General features: G+C 41.7%; 1 protein-coding gene across 1 annotated transcript in view; it reads left to right on the top strand.

Annotated features, from left to right (window-relative positions):
• The window catches only part of LRP6 (LDL receptor related protein 6), a 2,645,333-nt gene that overhangs the window by 1,085,142 nt on the left and 1,538,285 nt on the right, over nucleotides 1-21,906 (top strand). The window lies entirely within an intron of this gene.

The following is a 21,906-nucleotide window of genomic DNA, read 5'->3' as shown; positions in this document are numbered from 1 at the left end:
CTTCTTCAGTCTTTCTTGCCGCGCGGTGCCCAAAGCAGAAGCAGTTCGCAAGTGCCGGTCGATCAGCTCCTGTATTCTTCGATCCGAAGTAATCAAAAAAGCTAAGTACCCAGTTGGGGACCTTTTCTTGCCTCAGCCGATGTCAGAAATTACTGAAAAAGTTAATAATTGTTTGTCTTGTGGTAAACAAATACCTCATAAGGATTTCCATTCTTACTGCCTTCCTTGCCTTGGCCCAGACCACGACGTCTCGGCCTGTGCCGCCTGTGCTCGCTTCAATAAGCGCAATCTCTGGCGCCGGGCGGAGTTCGCTGAAGACTTTTTCGGCGAAAAATTCGATTACACAATGCCGTCGGAATTACCGACATCGTAGACTCCTAAAAAACGAAAAGAGCGGGACCGACCTCCTCGGGCCGTGTCTTCCACCGACACCACGCCAAAACCTACCGCAAGTGCCCCGGTTCCCTCTGAGGCAGTTATTCCACCGCTCCAAACCGAAGACACTGCATTACCGATACCTCCGATACCGGAGACCACACCGAAGCCAGTTATTGATTTTCCTCCGGATACTGAAACCGAGGAAATGCCCGAGACCATTGCTGTGGATAAGGTCACTCCTGCATGTGGAGCTGCTAGGCCTCCCATGTCCATGTCTATCAAGGCCTAGACACGTGCTAAGGCAGCCAGCAAGACCAAGCACCTTACTGCTAAAGCCTTACCTCAGCCTACTCCAGAAACACAAAACATGACTATGGCAGCAGACTTAATCTCCATGATCAGAGGTTCCCAGGCCCATCCTGAGAGGGGATCCCAGTCTCCTCCTGATAAGAGGTCCAGGGTTGAGCCCACTGACCCTCTCCCTTCAGATGAAGATTCTGTGGCCTCTGGCCACTCCGATAGCCAGGAAGAGCCTTTCCAGACCTACGAGGACTCAAATGCAGAGGACTCCATCCCCTCGGCCTCCCCTCCTGAGGATATTTCTTTTGGGGAAGTTCTGCATTCCATGAGGGAACATTTTAAGTGGCAAGGCCAGGAATATTCTGATTCCAGAAAGCGCCTTCGAACCTTCCTTAAAAAGCCCCAACACAGGCCCTTAGCTGTACCGCCTGTGCTTGATGTTTTGGATGATCTATACTCTGACTCCAGTGTTACCCCTGATACTCTCCCTCCTGCTCCTGCCAAGCCGGACAGATACTATAGAGTCCCTGAAACACGTTCTCATTTCTTTAGGGCCCATGCTGTTGATTTAGAAACTATTTCACAGGGGCCGAAAGGGGTTTCAGCTACCACCTCCAAAAATCCTTTGCCTTCCAACAGGGAAGCTAGGTCATTAGAGAGATGGGGGAAGAAGGTTTACACCTCCACTACTTTATCTATGAGAGCTTTCAATTGTCTCTTTCATATGTTTCAATATCAGTATTTCCTGTTAGATGATTTACAGAAAACTTTGGCCTCTCCTGAACCTTTAGATAGGAAGTCTTTGCAGGAGGCTGTACATAACTCTCAGCAAGTTAGCAATCACTTTCTTCATTGTGGATATGATGCATTGGAAGCTTCATGTAGGGCAGCTATGACAGGGGCGGTCATTCGTAGACATGCATGGTTAAAAGAACAACCTCTACCAGATCATGTTAAGGCAAAACTTCTTGATGCACCCTTGGAAAAGAACAAGCTTTTTGGTGCTAATGCTAAAGATGTATTAAAGACCATTGAGGAAAAAGCCAAGTCAGTTCAGACAGTCAAAGATTTCCTCCAGGTTCAGCCACCCAGATTCAGCAGGAATTGGCCTTCAAAAAACTGGTCCTTTCCTAATCCTGAAAGATTTCAAAGGGGCAAAAACAGGCGTGGCCGAGGAAGAGGACAATACAGAGGTTCCTACAGGGGACGACAATGGCAACCAGCAAACCAAAGAAGTGACACAGGGGCTTCTCCTGCCCCACAGGGACAATCCCAATGACTTTCCTCTACTTCCGCTAACCAAAGAGCAAACAGAAGCTCCCTTGGGCGGAAAATTCTCTGTTTTCAGACAATTGGCACAGATTGACAAAGGACAAATGGATTTTGGACATTATAGACCAAGGCTACAGGTTCCACTTTCATACCTTACCAAGGAAACAAGGCATGCCAAACCTATCGCAAAACCAGAGGGCAGAGGCTATCAAGCAAATTTCTCTGCTTGCTCAGATCAATGCAATAGAAAACGTTCCACAACAAGAACAAGGCCAGGGGTTTTACTCAAGACTGTTCCTTGGTCCAAGAAAAGAAACTCAATGGAGACCAATACTGGATTTGTCTGCATTAAACACCTTTCTCATAGTACCAAAGTTCAAAATGCTGACCTTACAGCAACTCCTTCCCATGCTGGGCAAGGGGTCTTGGCTGATTACTCTGGACCTCAAGGAGGCATACCTGCATGGTCCCTATCAGACACAGCTGCAGAAGATACCTCAGATTTCTTGCAGGGCCAGAGCATTATCAATTCTCAGCATTGCCATTTGGCTTATCTACTGCGCCCAGAGTATTTACAAAATGCCTGGCTTCAGTAATTGCTCATTGCAGGCTCCAGGGGATCCAAATTTACCCGTACCTGGACGACTGCCTCATACAAGCGGACGATAAACTGATTTTGACAAAAAACTTGGATTATGTCATTCAATTGCTACAAGCTCTGGGATACACAGTCAACTTCCAAAAGTCAAGACTGCAGCCATCCCAGCAAATAACTTTCTTAGGAGCTAATCTAGACACAACCTCTCAAATGGCTTACCTGACAGAAGAAAAGCAAAAGAAGTTAACTCATTATTTCAAAGGTTTGGCAAAGCTCACCCAGATGACTGCAAGGAGATTCCTACAGGCCCTGGGTTACATGGCATCCTGCATTCTCCTGGTTCCATTAGCAAGACTACACATGAGAAAGCTTCAATGGTACCTAAAAAGTTTATGGTCTCAACACAGCAACAACCTAGAGACAACCATACCGCTCATTCCATGCCTACAAAAGGAATTTCTATGGTGGGCCTCGGTAAGCCAGGCAAACACAGGTATGTCATTCAAAAAATCTCAAATAACACAAACAATGACCACAGACGCCTCAGACCTTGGATGGGGGGCACACATGGAGGGCAGATGTATTCAAGGACAATGGTCTCCAAAGGAAACACATCTGCATATCAACCAAAAAGAAATGCTGGCAGTAATGCATGCCATCGAGGCCTTTCGACAACAACTTCAGCAAGGCCACCTGCTAATACGGACAGACAACACCACTGTCATGTGGTACATAAACAAGCAGGGGGGCACCCATTCTTACCCCCTTTGCAGACTGACAATGAATCTTTGGGAAAAATCACTGAGCTTAAACATACAGTTGCAATCCCAGTTTGTTCCAGGCAAAGACAATGTGCTGGCGGACAGCCTAAGCAGGAATTTCCTAGACCCCCACGAGTGTTGGTTACATCCAGAAATCTTCATAAGACTCACCTCGACATGGGGCAGGCCAGAAGTAGACCTATTTGCCTCCCACCTCAATCATCATCTACAAAAGTTCTGTTCAAGGACATATCATCCACAAGCATGGAAAACAGATGCTCTCTCATTCAACTGGAACTTCCTAAAAATGTATGCATTCCCACCTCTGCCACTGATGACCACAGTACTACTAAAGATCAAAGCAGAGAAGCCAAAAGGGATCCTAATAGCTCCAGACTGGCCAAGACAACACTGGTACCCACTACTACGGAGCATATGCCACAACAAAAAATGGGCCCTTCCCAAATGGCCCCATCTTTTGACTCAAAACAACTTCAAGACAGTACATCCCAACATTCAGCCGCTCCAGCTAACAGCTTGGGAGATTCCATGAATAACCTCAATCTATCTCTCTCCAAGGAAGTTCAGCAGATATTAACAGAAGCCTGCAGACCATCCACCAGAAAGGTTTATTCAGCAAAATGGAAGAGATTCAGCATTTGGAATACCAGCAAGGGTCATGATGCATCATTATTGAACATCCCACTCATCCTGGAATACTTGGCAGATATGCTACAGAATGGACTCTCATATTCTTCTATAAAAATACATGCTTCAGCTATTTCAGCTAGATACAACACTGATCCACCTGTGTTCTCACACCCTTTGTTAAGGCAATTTCTTAGGGGAATCAAGAATATCAAGCCACCAAGAAAGGCCCCAGTACCAGCTTGGGACCTCAACTTTGTCCTAGAAAAACTGACTCTACCCCCCTTTGAGCCAGCAGCTTCTGTGGACTTACAATTTCTCTCATGGAAGACAGCTTTCCTGTTGGCGATTACCTCAGCAAGAAGGGTTTCGAAATTACAGGCCCTAATGGCAATACCACCGTTCATAACCTTTCATAGAGACAGGGTCTCCTTACGAACCAACCCTAGCTTTCTGCCAAAAGTGGTATCTAGGGTTTCTTTAAATCAAGCAATTCACCTGCCTACTTTTTCCCAATCCTGAGAACAAAGGGGAAAGACTGTTGCATACCTTGGACATTCACAGACAACTTTGCTACTACCTGGACAGAACCAAGGCCAATAGGAAGTCTGATCAGCTTTTTGTAGCTTACACCCCTGGAGTACAAGGAAAAGCAATTTCCAAACAGACTATCTCAAAATGGATTGGACATTGCATCAGATTTTGTTATTCCTTCCATGGAAAGAGTGTACCAGCCAATATCAGACCACACTCTACCAGAGCTACAGCCACCTCTACAGCATTCTTAAGAGGGGTGCCTACAAAAGACATTCTAGAAGCTGCTACATGGAGCTCCGTGCATACATTCTCCAAACACTACAACCTCCCTTTATATTCCAGATCCAGAGCAGGCTTTGCTTGGCAGTCCTGCAGGGATTGATAGCTACACCATCCTTTTCTTAGAGCATTCCACCTCCCCCAGCTAAGCTATGGTATTCAACCCATATGTTATGACTGCAGTTGCATTCTTGAAGGACATAGTACAGTTTTGTACCTACCAAAAATGTAGATGTCCGATAGATATGCAACTGCGGTCGGTTTTCCTCCTCCTTCCCCTCTATTCCTTGGGTCCACTCCTCTCCCTGTTATCCTAGCTGGGGATATCTGTTATGGTGCATCTGTTTATTGCTTATTTATTTGTCTGGAAACCTGTTTTGTCTTCCAAATTGATTACAGCCTTCCTTGGAGGGCACCTGGCATCTGGGGCAAGAAACACTGAAGAAGATGGCGTCGGCTGATGCTTATGTACTCCTGCCGCTCTGACATCGGAGAGAAATGCGACATCAGCCGACGTCGGACCCAGACTTTGGAATCCGGCCGACCGAGGGCTGCCTGAGGCAGGACAACCCATATGTTATGACTGCAGTTGCATATCTATCGGACATCTACATTTATGGTAGGTACAAAACTGTACTTTCTCTGCCTATCAACCCCTTCCTCTCGTCTCTAGGGTACTGCTCAAAATAAGGGAGGAAAAAACAAGGACCATTCTTATAGATTCAGACTGGCCCCAACAGCACTGGTACCCCATGCTGCGCAGCCTGTCCCCACTGACTGCATGGCATCTTCCTCCGATTTCAAACCTACTAACCCAGAAGGTTACCCACCCACCATCCCCCTTTTCTTTGCTGGGACTTATCTGTACTTCTCAATCCTATACAACCTATGTGGTGTATTTGCTTGTAGATGAAGGAAATGTTTATTTTTGTGCATGCATACTTATTGGCATAATTTTCAGCGTACCTATTTGGGGGCACCTGACATCTGGGGCAAGAAAAACTGAAGAAAATGGCATTGGCTGCATCTTTTATACCCCTGGCACACTGACGTCAGGGAAGAGGCGACAGCAACTGACGCCGGACCTAGACTTTGGAATTCAGGCTGACTGCGGGTAGCCTGCCAGCAGGATAACCCAAGTGTAATGACTGCAACAGTGAATATACTCTAACATCTACATTTATACATTTATAGGTTCATAGGTTGGTACTAGGCTATCAGCCCTAGGGCCTATACAAGCCTAGCCATAACAGTTCCCTGGCTATTTTCTCCCACGCTATTTACTTCCCTTGACCCCTGTCTAGCAGGGCGACTGACGTGATCCCCGGGGTGAATTTCCTTTCTCCCATCCAATCATCAAGGTTCCTTTTGAAGAGGACCAAAGAGGCACTCTGCTTGACATGTATGGGCAATCTATTCCAGAGTCTGGGGAGTCTCTGGGTCAGGAACCTATCCCTCCAGCATGTTTTGTTTATTGTGATGACAAGGTTTAGATCCCTGGAGCGTGTGGCTCTGAGGGATTGGGATTTCTTTAAGTGTAGCATGTCCAACTGCTCTGGGTTTGACATGGCCTTGTATGTTAAGCAGAGATTGCCTCTGAGTAGACGATATGCGACCGAGTATAGCTGGAGTTTTTTAAGGCGGTCAGTGTAGGGCATCTGCTTTAGGCCTGTGATTCTTTTAGTGAGATATTTCTGCGGCCTTTCCAGTTGTTGCAGATGTCTTGAGAGGTACATACCAAATGGCGCATTGTATTCTATAATGGGTCTAATGAGGGATGAATACAGTGGGACAATGACCTCCATTTTTCTGGATGAAAAGTCCTTAGTGATGAGGTGTGCCACATAGAAGGATTTCCTGACTGTTGTGGCGATGTGGTTATCGAAGGTGAGACCACTGTCCACCTGTGTCCCTAAGTCTCTTATCACACTTTGGTGTTTAGTGTACTGCCACCTATATGGTAATTCATGGATACATGTTTTTTCCCAAAGGGGATAACTATACATCTCTTGGCATTGAGCTTGAGCCCATGGCTGTGGCACCAAGCATCTGTTTCTGTAAGGCCCTTTTGTAGAGTATCCACATCATTTGGCTCCCAGTTTGCTTTCATCTGCAAACTTTGTTATCCAGAGTCCCTTAGTGTTGACCTGTACTTCAGAGAAGTAGATGCCAAACAAGAGCGGTCCCAGGACTGAACCCTGAGGTACTCCAGTTGTCACTTGTCTGGAGCTGGATTTGGAGTCAGCTGCTTTTACAGTGTGGGTTCTATTAGTAAGCCAGTTAGCAACCCATTGGGTGATGTAGGGATTAATGCCCAGCTTAGTAAGTTTTTCTATGATTCCAGAGTGGGGCATGGTGTCAAAGGCCTTGGCCAGGTCTACATAGGCTGTGTGGACCACCTTACCCTTGTCCATGGCTCTGGAGACTGATTCAAAGAAGTCAATCAGGTTCAGGAGAGAAGATCGGCCCTTCACGAAACCAAACTGGGTGCGGTCCAGTGTTTGAAGGTTGCCAATGTTTTTGTTTATAAGTTCCATGATAATACGCTCCATGGCCTTGCAGATGAGGCTTGTCAGACTGATGGGACTTCAGTTTCTGGGATCCAAGGTGGATCCCCCCTTGTGGAGTGGGATAACTGTAGCTCTGCGCCACTCAGTGGGCACGAAACCTGAGGTGAGGCTATGATTAAACATGACACTCAGGTGAGGTGCCAGTTCATATTGTAGTTCATGCAGTACACAGCTCAGGATGTCATCTGATCCCATGGATGCTGTATTCTTAACTTTGGAGAGTGCGTTTTTTACCTGTGTGGCCGTTATTACTGGAATTTGGCATTCTTCCAGTATTGAGATGGGCCATTTAGGGGGTGAGAGGGGGGTGAAATTGGCACTGAATCGATCTGCGAGGATATTGGCAATGTCCTTGGGATCAGTATATTTAATGCCATTCTGTTTTAGCTCAGAGCAGATCTGAGCATTGCCATTTAGATTCTTGACATAGTTATAGAATGCCTTGTGGTTCTCTTTGGAATCTTTGGCAATTTTATTTTCGTAACTAGCTTTGGAGGATTTTGAGGGATCTCAGTTTCTTACTGAGGCTGGTAAGGAAGTTTTTTGCATCCTGGGATTTTCCCCTTTTCTGTAACAGTTTCTTACTTTTGTTGTAAAGTTTGTTTATGGCACGGGACCACCAGATTGGCTTCCTTTTTTTGTGTGAGAGCATCTTGGTTCTATTTGGGATGGCACGATTCATGCATTAGTGGATGTGCTCGTACAGTGCCTTAGTGTAGGATTCAGCAGTTGAACTTTCAGTTCCCGTCTGCATGGGTGTCATGAAGTTTGTCACTTCTGACTTGAGTAGCATGAAGTTGGCTTTGGAGAAGTTTTTTATGGAGGTTTCCTTACTGGGAGGTGGGGGTGGGATGTGGAAGTTAAGTGTGATTAGCTTATGGTCAGTCCTGACTAACGAGGGGGTGACCATATGTGTGGAGCATTGATTTCCCATGTTGGTAATGAGCAGGTCTAGGATATTGGAGCCCCTGGTAGGACTATGGATTAGTTGATCCAAGACGTTGGAATTTGTGAATTCCAAGAACCGTTGGGCAAAGGTGTTGGTACATGAGTAGTTTTCCCAGTTAATGGCAGGGTAGTTAAAATCACCCAGTATTAGGGTGTTTGGTTCTATCTTAATATTTTCCAGTATGCTTAGAAATGTGTAGTGAGAATCTTGGGGTATGGTGGGGGATCTGTAGCAAGCTACAATTTGGATTGCAGTCTTACCTAGTGTTAGTTGCACTGGAGAATTTCAGACGCCTTGTGTTGGTCAACTAGCCTGGTGGTGTGAATATCCTTGGTGAATATTGACACTCTCCACCTTTAGTGTTTCGGTCCTGCTTTGGTGGCCGAAAACTGTGGTATGAGTTGTAGCTTGGTATTGCAGGGGTGCTCTCTGGACCTTGAACCAGGTCTCGGTTACTGCACAGATATCGATGTTCTCCATTTTTAGGAGTGCCACGAGAGAGTGCATTTTGAGGTTTAGACTTCTAGTATTGAGTAGCATTACCTTCAGATTTTGCATGCTTGTACCTGTTACGGCGATGGTTTTGTCCTTTGTACTTTGCATAAAAAAGGCACTATAGGGGTGTCAAGAGCCTTAGCCAGTAACCTGAATCCCAGGGGGCGACAGGTGCAGACCATCTGTGGCAAAGCATCGTGGTCTGTCAGTCATGTCATCCCAGGCAGACAGATACTGGATCCCCTTTGAATGACACCAGAAGCTTAGCCAATTGTTGAAGTCAGTCATTTTGTCCTTGTATTGTGGTATCATTCTGGGCGAAGGCAGGATGCTACTCAGGGCTAGGGTCATACCTGCCTAGGCCACATGATCCGAGAGCTCTTCCATGTCTCTCTTCATGTAGTCCAGGGAAGTACGTCTCAAGTTATTCACTCCAACATGGACAATGAGAGAGTTATATTTGTACTTGTTGTGGATTGACTTGAGTGCATGCGTTATGTGGCGGATCCTGGCACCCGACAGGCAGCTGACTAATTTTCTCCTTGTTCAGCCTGGTGAGAAGGACATCAGTGTGCCGGACTATAGAGTCACCTATGACTAAAGTATTAGGTACATTGTATTGCCTTAGGGGCTGTTGCTGGGTTGCACACTGGTGGCGTGAACTATGTGACACTTTGGTTGTGATTGGTGTTTGTTTGCGTTTCAGCTTCAGAGGTCCTTGTTGCTTGGGCATTTATGGTAGGTACACAACTGTACTTTGTGTACACTTACCGTAAATGTAGATGTTTTAATGTGTTCACTGTTGCAGTCCCAGTTTCCCTCCCTCCATCCCCCTTTTTTCTCTCTCTCCTTTTGTTACCATTCTTCCTTGTTGATCTCCTTTCCTTACAAGGGACATATTGTTATTTATTTTCCACTGGTGATGTTCTTCCTCCAGAACATGGCCTCCTACTTTGGGGGCTCCTGACAGGTTAGTCAAGAAAAACTGATGTAATGGCATTGGCTGCCTTACTTTATACCACTGACGATCTGACGTCAGTCTTCAAACGACAGCAACCAATGCAGAAATACTAAGTCTCTGGTATTTGGACCGGCCGTGGGTTACCCTGGCAGGGATAACCGAAATGTGATGACTGCAATAGTGAATACACTTGACCATCTACATTTATGGTAAGTGTACACAAACTGTACTTTCTGGGGAGTTCAAGTGTGATAGCGGACAAACTAAGCAGGTGTATTCTCCTGCCTCACAAGTGGTCTCAGTCCAGAAGTGACTGAAAGGATTTTCCATCAATGTTGCCAGCCTTCCTGCGACTTGTTTGGCTGTCTCTTAAACAAGTGTAACAGCTACTTTGCCCTGTTCTCCCCTCCGAGGGAGTCAGTGAGAGATGCTCTTTTCGATGATTGACCTCCCAGACTGCTGTATGCTTTTCCCCTAATTCCTGTAATCCCAAAGTTTCTACAGAAGACAATCAGTTTGAAGAGCAAAGTAATCCTCATTTCACGTTATTGGCCTTGCCAGATATGGTTCCCCTTTCTTTGGCCTTATTTGATTCAACAGCCTTGGATTCAGAACCCAGCTCCAGGCCTTTTACCTCATCCAAAGGGATTAATCCATCTGAACATTGTAAACCTCAGTTTGACAGCTTGGTATCTCCAGTTCCATTAATAGCCAGGCATCCTTCTCTCTCCTCCCCAGTACATTATATACTCTTAGCCTCTCCTAAGCCATTTTACCTGTAAACCCTATACAAGTAAATGGAAGAGGGTTTACCTTTTGGGCTCATGACAGCAATATTGGTCCCCTTTCAACTCCCATTGATAAAATCCTAGAATTTTTAGCTACACTTTTCAAGGCAGGTGCTTCCCATTCTACCATCAAAGTTCAATTAGCAGTTATTTCTGATTTCCGTAATGATTTTAAAGACTCTTCCCAGACTTCTCATAAACTTTGCAAAGCCTTCTTAAAAGAAATGCTCTTGCTAAAACTACCTTACAAAGATCCTACTCCACCTTGGGATCTGAACTTTGTTGCAAACCATTGTTTAATCTCCTTTTAAACCATCAGCTGAATGCCTTCTAAAGTATTTATCCTGAAAAACTATATTCTTAGTAGCAGTAACTTCTGCCAGAAGGATTTCAGAAATACAAGCCTTATCATGGAGACCTCCTTATATGATTTTCCACAAAGAGTGTCACTAAGAACCAGTCCTTCCTTTTTGCCTAAGGTAGTGTCAGAGACCAGTATCATTTGGACTGTTTGCCAGTATTTATTTCCAATTTTGCTAACAAAGGTGAATACTGCTTAAATTTATTAGATGTTCACAGACAATTGCACTTCTGTTTACACAGAACTGAGAATATATGACTATCCGTCCAACTATTTGTCATTTTCACCTACAAGACTTTGCAAACCAGTGAGCAAAGTAAAGCTATCCAGGTGGTTCAAAGATAATTTATTTTATCTATAATAAAAAGAAATTGAATTTGCCTAAGCCTTTAAAGGCTCATTCTACAAGAGCAATAGCTATTTCAGCAGTTTTTCAATCCAGATCTTGTGTGGATGACATTTGTGCAGCAGCAACTTGGGCTACTCTTCATACCTTTATTACTCATTACAAATTGGATTTGGTCTCCAGGGGAAGAGCATCATTTGGTTCTATGGTGCTCAGGAATCTCCTTTAAGTCCACCCAAGGCCTAAGGTAGCTGGGGACTCTGTCCCATATGTGGAGGATAAAATGAAAACTGACAAATGAAGTTATATACTCACCATAACATTCCATCTGTGTTCATTTTTCCTAAACTCCACAACCTCCTTCCCTAGCCCTAAGTTTTTGGTAGTTCGGATAATGGACATATGCCACTTAGCTACTGTTATTATTGTATGATTCCAGGTATGGACTCTGTGAAAGTTTTTGGGTTATTATCACTCTGTCTTCCTGCAAACCTGATCTGAGGTAACAGGGAAAGGAGTATTGTGGTTAAGGGCTAGGCTCGAGAGTTTTTGGCTTCTGCAAGTAGTAGCAATGGCGAGTCATTTCCGATGCTCGAAACCGAACCTATACGTCAAGGATAAATGAAAATGGACAACACACATGGAACTTTATGGTGAGTACATAACTTTATAGTGTCAGCTGGAGTTTTGAGTAAGGCAGTTGTAACATTTGCATTCCCTCAGAATAATGTTTATTGGGTATTAGGAGGATATATGAACCATCTGAGGCAAAAATTAAGGTGGGAAGGTTCCTCTTACAACCTGTTTGAACAGAAGAAAGGCAGGCTGTTCTGTTTCCAATTTATTTGCTTTACATTTTGAGCCTTTGGCAAAGAAAATAAGGGATTCACAATTTCAGGGATATGATCAAGAAATGTTAGCAGTGTTAGCTTTATTTGCAGATTATATTTTGCACTTGAAATATCTTGAAGACATTTCACTCTTGTGGAGCCTGCTGAGACAGTTTCAAGTCTTGAGTATAAAATTAGTGAAGATAAATCAAAGGTATGTACCCACACATGCTTAGCACTACTTGTATTTAAAGGAATGTGACATGTAGTATGTAGGTGTGTTGATTAAAATGATTCTTATAATGGTAGCTAAGGTACGTGGGAAGAGAAGAAAAAGAGAAATGAGAATCTGGAAGGTCTTTATTATCTATAGTGTGATACAAGCAGTGAAAATGTTTAGACCCCTTAGTTTTATATACAGGTTAGGCATATTTTTATCAATCAGAGGAGACTACGTTGATTAATAGAGTTTAAATAATTTATTTGGGATGGAGGAAGGGCAAGACTCAAGTGGTAGAAGTTAATCATTCCCATAAAATAAGTGGTTTAGGATTACCTGATTTGAATGGATACTTATAAGCTTTTCAGTTAAGCCTCATAGATAAAATACAGACAGAATATTATAAATCAAAGTAGAAAGGGATGATTGGGGAATTTTGAGAAATAAGTTGATAGTAGGGATTTGGATGCAGGTCTTTAAGGAGTATATAGAATATTATATTTGTAAACTAGCAGAAAGTGTTTTAAGAACTAAGTTATTATGGGGATGGAGAAAGGAGATTTGACCAGTGGAGGTTACTGCATGTAGGGATACAGAACATAGTTGAAAGGGTTGGAATTTACTTGAGAAAATTGGCAAAACAGACGTTTGGACTCCAGGTTAGAAACAGTCTTCCCCACCAGCAATTGGTGTCAGAGTACAGGCAAAGAGAGATGGATGGGGAGTATTAAGTAAAATACCAGCTGTGGTATAGTTTTTGTTTGACTCTAAAGCAGAAGCTACTCTTAGAGATAATTAGGGCATATAAAACATTGCATGGTAAACTACTAGAATCAATTAGAGAAAGTTAGAAAAGGCTGAGAAGAGAAGATTTGAAATGCAATTTGTGAAGTAACAATGGGGGGAATTCATGTAAATCGTAAGTATGGAGCAAAATCCAGAAGGCTTAAAATTTGCACTGGGAAGTGTTTCTATAGGTATTTTTATACTTCAAGCAGACTTCAGAGAATATTTCCTCTAGTAATTAGTAAATGCTGGAGGTGTGATAGGAAAGAGAGTTAGCTGTAAACCTATTTTTTATGGGAGTTTAACAATGGCAGATTTTAAAAATTCCACAGAGTGCTTTGTCAGAAATTTAGGGGAGCAAATGTTTATAACTAAGAAAATTGTTTTTTTTAGCTGGGTCACAGGATCTGAATTTTCTCAGTACAGGCCATATTAAGTTTAATGCTTTTGGCTGCCAAAGAAAGTAGTTGCTAGAAAATGGAAATCAAAATTTAAACCACCTATAAATGAATTGTGAATATTGTATCTATTAATTTTCTGTGTTAAAGAAGTCAGATACATTGTCGCTAACTTCAAAGAGCGCCTCCAGCAGCTGCTACCAGTGCTCTCCAAGGACGCTTGGCTAGCCAACCTAGATCTAAAAGAGGCCTACCTCCACATTCCTATCGGGGAATCATGCAGGAAATATCTCAGATGTTCTTCGTTTCACTGTTGCAGTCATCACATTTGGGTTATCCCTGCCAGGGTAGCCCTCAGTCGGCCCGAATACCAGAGGCTTTGTACTTCTGGGTCGGTTGCTGTCGCTCCAGGACTGACTTCAAGTCGTCAGTAGTATAAAGTAAGGCAGCTGACGCCATTACATCAGTCCTTCTTGCCAAGGAGCCTGAAGCAGAGAAGCAGTCTGCATGAGTGCCGGTTGGCCGCTACCGGAGTTTCGTTTTCTGAATTGAAGTTGAAGTCTTTTAAAGCTAAGTACCCTGTTGGGGATCGTTTTTTCTTGCTCAAACCGATGTCAGAAAAAGTTAACAATTGTCTCGCCTGTGGAAAACAAGTACCACACTGAGACTTGCATTCTTACTGCATCACTTGCTTAGGCCCAGACCATGACGTCCCTCGCTGTCGCTTTTATGCTTTGTTCAACGCCAGAGCTATACATCGTCAGACCCTTATTGTAGCTAGATATTTTCTCTCTCAGTCCTCAATTTCAGATATGGCTTCAGTAAGCCATCCGACATCAAATCTTTGAAAAACATAAAGAAAAAGACAGAGACAGACTGCACAGGTCTATACTTACCGACGACACTCCTGTTAAGCTAGTCGTCAGTTCTCCGGTCCTCTGACGACTTCATTCGAGTCTTCTGTTCTTTCGAAAACAACAGAATTTCTAAGGCCCAGGGTATGAACCACACCCAAGAAACCGATGACCCCATCTCAGGCACCTGCTTCCTTGCCTCAGTCTCAAATGCTTAAAATGGCGGAAGAACTTATAATGTTGATCAGGGGAAGCCAAGCTACCCCAAGAATAGAATAACCAGGATTTCAACCGTGAATACACTCTAACATCTACATTTATGGTAAGTGTACACAGCTGTACTATGTTCTTTGTGTTTCACTGTTGCAGTCATTAGATTTGGGTAATCTGGCAGGTTGCCCTCAGTCGGCCTGATTAACAAAGACCTGGGTCCTGTGTCGGTTACTGTCCCTTCTTCCATGACGTCAGGGGTATAAAACATGCATATATATAAACAACAAAGACTATCAGTGAGTCCCAGCTCTACCTTCCAATAAAATTTATTTCGTTGAACAATTCCTTCTCTAGCGCCTCGGCCAACAGCCTTTACAGAGTAAAACAGTAAAACTCATAAAACACTTGCAATATATACAAAAAACAAGTAATCAATCAATTAATTGCATAATTAAACTATCAAATCACATAGCTTATATATATTTAAAGTCATAGTCTTAAACAAGACATTGCCAGTTGCATTCTCTGTTCATTCCATGTGGATACAAAGTCCCAAATTTCATAATCAGGATGCATTCCTTTTGTCTTAACATATTTTTTTGCCTATCAACATCATTATAATATAATGGAACATGTTCTAGAACAGATACTTTTATATTCTCAATACTTCCATGGTGTACTGAGTTAAAATGCTCAGCAATAGGACTAGTAATTTTATTATTTTTGACATCTCTAATATGTTCTTTTATCCTATCTGCCAACATTCTTTTTGTTTCTCCAATATAGTATTTGTTACAATCACAGAATATGACATACACAACACCTTTACTCATACATGTATATTTGCCTTTTGTAACAAAAATTTTGCCATTTATTTTATTCACTTCATTTACAACATGTTTACATATAGCACATTTTCCACAAGGGAATGTTCCCAAATTCTTCACAACATTTAATTCATTAGTACAGGGCTTTTTATAAATGCTGTGTATCAGAAAATCCTGTATATTTTTCCCCTTTCTATATGATGTCATTAATTTTATATTTTTCAGTGATGCTATATCTTTTTTAATAAAGTTCCAATATTCCATAATGATTTTATTACCAATCATAGAGAAGTTAGTGTACTTCGTAACAAAAAACATTCTCTCCTGTTCAGTCCCATATTTATTGCTACTTTCATAGTTATTTTGTCTAATAGTGCCCTTGCTCTGTTTAAAGGCTCTATGTAAGCTATTTTCTACATTATCTGGGTTATACCCTCTAATTTTAAATATCTCAGCCACTTTATAGGCCTCCCTAAAAGCCATATCAATATCAGAATTGAGTCTTTTTATTCTCAAAAATTCCCCATAGGGGATGGCTGACAACGTATGGGGGGGATGGCAACTATCTCCCCACATTTTCCAGCTTATTTCATCAAATTTTCTATGAATGCTAGTATATATGGGAAAGCCATTATTGCCCTTAAGCGAAATATCCAAAAAATTAACCTGATTTCCCTTTTGTATGTCACTAAATTTTATACCAAATCTGTTATTATTTAATTCATCAATGAAATTATCTGATGTATCCCAATCCCCATGACAAATGAAAATTAGGTCATCAATAAATCTAAAATACCTTAGAACATTATTTTGAAAGAAAGGCAGCCTATAAAGATGTTCATTTTCGAATAGCCCCATAAACAGGTTAGCATAGGCTGGTGCAAACGCTGCCCCCATAGCAGTACCTGTAACTTGTCTATAAACAGTGCCATTAAATTCAAAAAAATTATTTTTCAAGCAGAATTCCACCAGTTCCAAGACATAATATGTTTTAGGACTATCATTCAAAAAGAATTTTATAGCTTCCAAGCCCAAAATATGGGAAATATTGGTGTAGAGACTCTCTACATCCACCGTAATAAAATACATATTTTCACCCCAATATATATCTTTTATTTTCTTTAGAAAGTCATATGAATCTTGTATATATGAAGGTAACAACAGAACTTTCTTTATCAGTATTTCATGTAACATGATGCAAAGATTATAAGTAAAATATCCAAAAGCTGACACAATAGGCCGACCAGGTGGTCGGTTCAGATCTTTATGAATTTTAGGTAGGCAAAAGAATTTTGCAATTTTTCTGTTCTTTACATTTATTTTTCTGTTTATATCCATTTGACTCAGATAGTGTAATCTCACACCTTTCTGTAATAATTTTTCAAAATCTTTTTCTGCTTTACCTAGCTGATTAATATTAGTTTTACAATATACATTGTTGTTATCTAGATGTTGCATACACATACTATAATAATCATGAGAATTTAATATAACTAATTTTCCCCCTTTATCTGCTTGTTTAAAGACTATATTACAGTTTTACTCAGTTGTTGCAACTTTTCCCATTCCAATTTTGTTAAGTTATAAGTATGTTTTTTATTCATAAAGCCCTCTATTTCCTTTTCCAGCATTGTATTCAATAGAGATTCAAAACGTACTATATTAGAATTTTTACATGGAGGTAAAAAATAGTTATTATCTTTAAGCATATGTGTATTTAATAAGTCATAAGCATTGTTTTCATCTTCACTACCCGATGCACATGAATAAAAGCTTTCTTCACTTTCTGTTTCACTATCTAATGAAAGTAAAACATCACAGTTAGTATCTAACTCAGTTGCTTTATTTAGTCTAAAGAAGTGTTCCTTTAAATGCATTTTTCGGCATAGTTGGAACAATTCAGTTTTAACTTCATACTTTTTGGGTAAGCATGTGGGTACAAATTTTAAACCCTTCTCTAAAACAGCTAGTTCTATCTTGTCTAGTTTATAACTCGACAAGTTAACAACATAATTACTATGTAAGTTATGTCCATCTACCTTTCTTATGTTGTCCATCGCCCGAGTCTCTCTGGCGTTCTGGATTGTTCCAACCCCTTTTCCTGGTATTGGTATGATGTCCATTCGATTCTGAGTAGGTTTTATGAAATGCTTCTGGGTTTGCTGCAACTGGTAGTCTAGGAAAGGTTTCTCTGTCATCTTCTTCCCATGAAGACGCTCCACTTTCACCAGACAGGAAGTTCTTACTAGCATATTTTTCTGAAGCAGGATTTCCTTTTTGAAAAGAGACACTCTTTCTCCTGTTTCTTTGGAAGCTAGGAAATACAAACGCCCTCTTGTGGTCATAGTCTCTAATGTCTCTAGTTAGTTTAGATTTTTTTCTTTCTACCAGATCTTTTTCATAACTATTTAATTTGGTGTTAATGCCTGAAAGGAAATTCTCTAATGTAGAATTTGATGTAATATTTACCAGTTGTTCACAAACTTGTTTGGTTTCAACTACAAGTTTGTCTTTTTTCATATTGTCTCTTTCAATTAAAATTGACACCCATTCTAAACTACACCGATGTGCAGCTGCTATCCATCGTTCATGAAATTTAACTTCTACTTCATTAGTAAGGTCAAATGGTGTTGATGGGTTCTTAATAGACCTTAACCCTCTAGGTGTTATGTCCAGTTCAATATATCTTTCAAGACTGCCAATATTGTAGAAAGTAGATGTTTCTTTAAAGATCAATCTCTCAAGTTTAGAACGCAAATCTTGTACATCTGGATTATCAGAAATAATGTTCTTTTTGCCTACCATAGCAAAAGGGTTGGTAGTAGTTCTCTTCCTGGAATTTTCCCATTTCTTTATAATACCAAAGCCTGAGTCTCCTGTGGCTTCTGGTACTACATTCTTTATCATTGATGTACCAGTGTCATTAGGCAAATTACTAGGACGGTTGCTATTTTCTCCATTCCGATTAAACATCTCCATACCAGTCTCTCTAAATATTCTAGGAAAGGAGCACATGGACTCACTTGTCATATTCAAACAACAGCAAACAAGATGTATATATATAAACAACAAAGACTATCAGTGAGTCCCAGCTCTACCTTCCAATAAAATTTATTTCGTTGAACAATTCCTTCTCTAGCGCCTCGGCCAACAGCCTTTACAGAGTAAAACAGTAAAACTCATAAAACACTTGCAATATATACAAAAAACAAGTAATCAATCAATTAATTGCATAATTAAACTATCAAATCACATAGCTTAGATATATTTAAAGTCATAGTCTTAAACAAGACATTGCCAGTTGCATTCTCTGTTCATTCCATGTGGATACAAAGTCCCAAATTTCATAATCAGGATGCATTCCTTTTGTCTTAACATATTTTTTTGCCTATCAACATCATTATAATATAATGGAACATGTTCTAGAACAGATACTTTTATATTCTCAATACTTCCATGGTGTACTGGTTCGGTTGCTGTCGCTCCAGGACTGACTTCGTCGTCAGTAGTATAAAGTAAGGTAGCTGACGCCATTACATCAGTCCTTCTTGCCAAGGAGCCTGAAGCGCAGAGAAGCAGTCTGCATGAGTGCCGGTTGGCCGCTACCGGAGTTTCGTTTTCTGAATTGAAGTTGAAGTCTTTTAAAGCTAAGTACCCTGTTGGGGATCGTTTTTTCTTGCTCAAACCGATGTCAGAAAAAGTTAACAATTGTCTCGCCTGTGGAAAACAAGTACCACACTGAGACTTGCATTCTTACTGCATCACTTGCTTAGGCCCAGACCATGACGTCCCTCGCTGTCGCTTTTATGCTTTGTTCAACGCCAGAGCTATACATCGTCAGACCCTTATTGTAGCTAGATATTTTCTCTCTCAGTCCTCAATTTCAGATATGGCTTCAGTAAGCCATCCGACATCAAATCTTTGAAAAAACGTAAGGATAAAGACAGAGACAGACTGCACAGGTCTAAACTTACCGACGCCGCTTCTGTTAAGCTAGTCGTCAGTTCTCCGGTCCTACGACGACTTCATTCGAGTCTTCTGTTCTTTCGAAAACAACAGAATTTCTAAGGCCCAGGGTATGAACCACACCCAAGAAACCGATGACCCCATCTCAGGCACCTGCTTCCTTGCCTCAGTCTCAAATGCTTAAAATGGCGGAAGAACTTATAATGTTGATCAGGGGAAGCCAAGCTACCCCAAGAATAGAATAACCAGGATTTCAACCGTGAATACACTCTAACATCTACATTTATGGTAAGTGTACACAGCTGTACTATGTTCTTTGTGTTTCACTGTTGCAGTCATTAGATTTGGGTAATCTGGCAGGTTGCCCTCAGTCGGCCTGATTAACAAAGACCTGGGTCCTGTGTCGGTTACTGTCCCTTCTTCCATGACGTCAGGGGTATAAAACATGCAGCCAACACCATTACATCAGTCTTTCATGCCGCGCGGTGCCCGAAGCAGAAGCAGTTCGCAAGTGCCGGTCGGCCGACAACTGAAATTTTCGTTTTCGAGTTTCAGAACTGAAGTCTTCAACTAAAAGCTGAGTACCCCGTTGGGGAAACTTTTTCTTGCTCCTTACCGATGTCAGTAAAATTTAATATGCATTACTTGTGGGAAGCAAATACCTCATAAGGATTTTCATTTGTACTGTATTCCTTGCCTTGGCCCTGACCACAACGTGCCTTGCTGTCGGTTTTGTGCTAAATTTAATCAACGCATGATTAAATGTCAGTATATTTTTGCTTCTAAATATTTTGGCTCATGATTTAACTATCCAGAAATGACATCTGTTAGCAATCCGACTACCAGAATACCTAACAAAACGCAAAGAAAAAGACAGAGGCAGGACGTCTAAGTCCAAAACTGATGACGCTTCTCCTAAGCCAGTCGCTAGTTCGCCTGTACTCAGAGAAGTGCTTTTGCAGACCCTGATGCCCACTACTTTTGATTCTTAGGCTTCTACTGAGACCCATTCGGAGTCCGGTATGCTGCGAGATGCTTTAAGTATTGAACCCGCAGATGTCTCTACCTTAGATGGGTCCAGAGCCGCTGTGCAGGCACCATTCTGAGGGTGTTTTCAGGCCTAAAGATTTGTATATTAAACCAACGCCATCTTCAAAACTAAGGCCAAAATCTACTCCTGTGTCTAAAAAACTGACGCTTGGGCCACGTGTGCAGGCCCCATGCCTAAAAAGCAAATGAACAAAATGGCTGAAGATTTAATTACCTTGATCAGGAGTAGCCAACCCCCTCCTGCCAAGAGGCCTAGGCAAGACTTTGATTATGAATCTTCTGATCAGGATTCTGTTTCTTCTGATTCTTCTACTGAACAGGATTTATCTATACCTCCTTATGAGGACTCTGACGCAGAAGATTCCATTCCTTCTGCTTCTCCCCTGAGGGATTTCTCTTTTGGAGAAACTTTACATACCTTAAGGGAACATTTCCACTGGGAAAGTCAGGATTTCTCGGAATCTGAAAAGAGACTTAGGGACTTTCTTCTTCTACCTCAGCATAGGCCCTTGGCTATACCTCCTGTTCTAGACATTGTTGATGTTTTTTTCAGAATCTAGTATGGCTCCTGATTCTCTGCCTCCGGCTCCTAGTAAGCCAGACAGATACTACAGGGTTCTTGACTCCTACAAATTCCTGTTCAAAAATCCTACTGCTGATCCTGAAACCATTTCTCAGGTTCCCAAGGGCATTAAGGCCTCCACTGCTAAAAATCCTACCCCTTCTGATAGAGATTCCAGGGCGCTGGATAGATGGGGTAAGAAGGTTTACATGTCTGCAACCTTGGCAATCAGGGCTTTAAACTGTCAATTTCATATGCTAAAATATCAACAGCATGTCATGGGACTACTTAAGCAGAAAATGATGTTAATCTCTGACTCTTTGGAAAATAAAGATTTGCAGGATTTATTACTTTCATCTGAACAAGTTGGAAAACCTACTTTGCAATGTGGTTTTGATTCCTTGGAGGCCTCTTGCAGGGCTGCTGTAACTGGATCTGTGCTAAGAAGCACTCTTGGCTCAGAGAGAAAACTCTGCCTGATCATGTTAAAGCAAAATTGTTGGATGCTCGTTTACAACAGGGTCGTCTCTTTTGTAATAAGGCTGAAGAAGTGTTAAAAAAGATGGAAGATAAAGCTAAATCTGTACAAACTGTGAAAGATTTCTTACAAGTGCAACCTCCAAGATTTAGTAGGCACTGGCCTACTAAGAACTGGTCCTTTCCAGTCCCTTTGAGAGCCACTCAAGTCAAATCCAGACATTTCCAAAGGTTCCAGGTTTCACTCACAAGGACCTTTTAGAACAAAACAATGGTGTGCCTCCACCTCCAAATCTGGAAACAACAAGGCACCTCCCTATGGTAAACAATCTCAATGACTTCCCTCTACAATCACCAAGCACTTACCTTTTAGCCGCCCCTTTCCGGGGAAAACTGGCACTTCATGCACGAAACTGGCAACTTATTACCCAGGACAAATGGGTTTTAAATATAGTATCCCATAGATACAGATTTCATTTC

This window comes from Protopterus annectens, chromosome 11.part0 (assembly GCF_019279795.1).
Source record: "Protopterus annectens isolate FY-2018-M chromosome 11.part0, PAN1.0, whole genome shotgun sequence".
Classification (NCBI taxonomy): domain Eukaryota; kingdom Metazoa; phylum Chordata; order Ceratodontiformes; family Protopteridae; genus Protopterus; species Protopterus annectens.
This window is presented reverse-complemented; position numbering and strand designations above follow the sequence as displayed.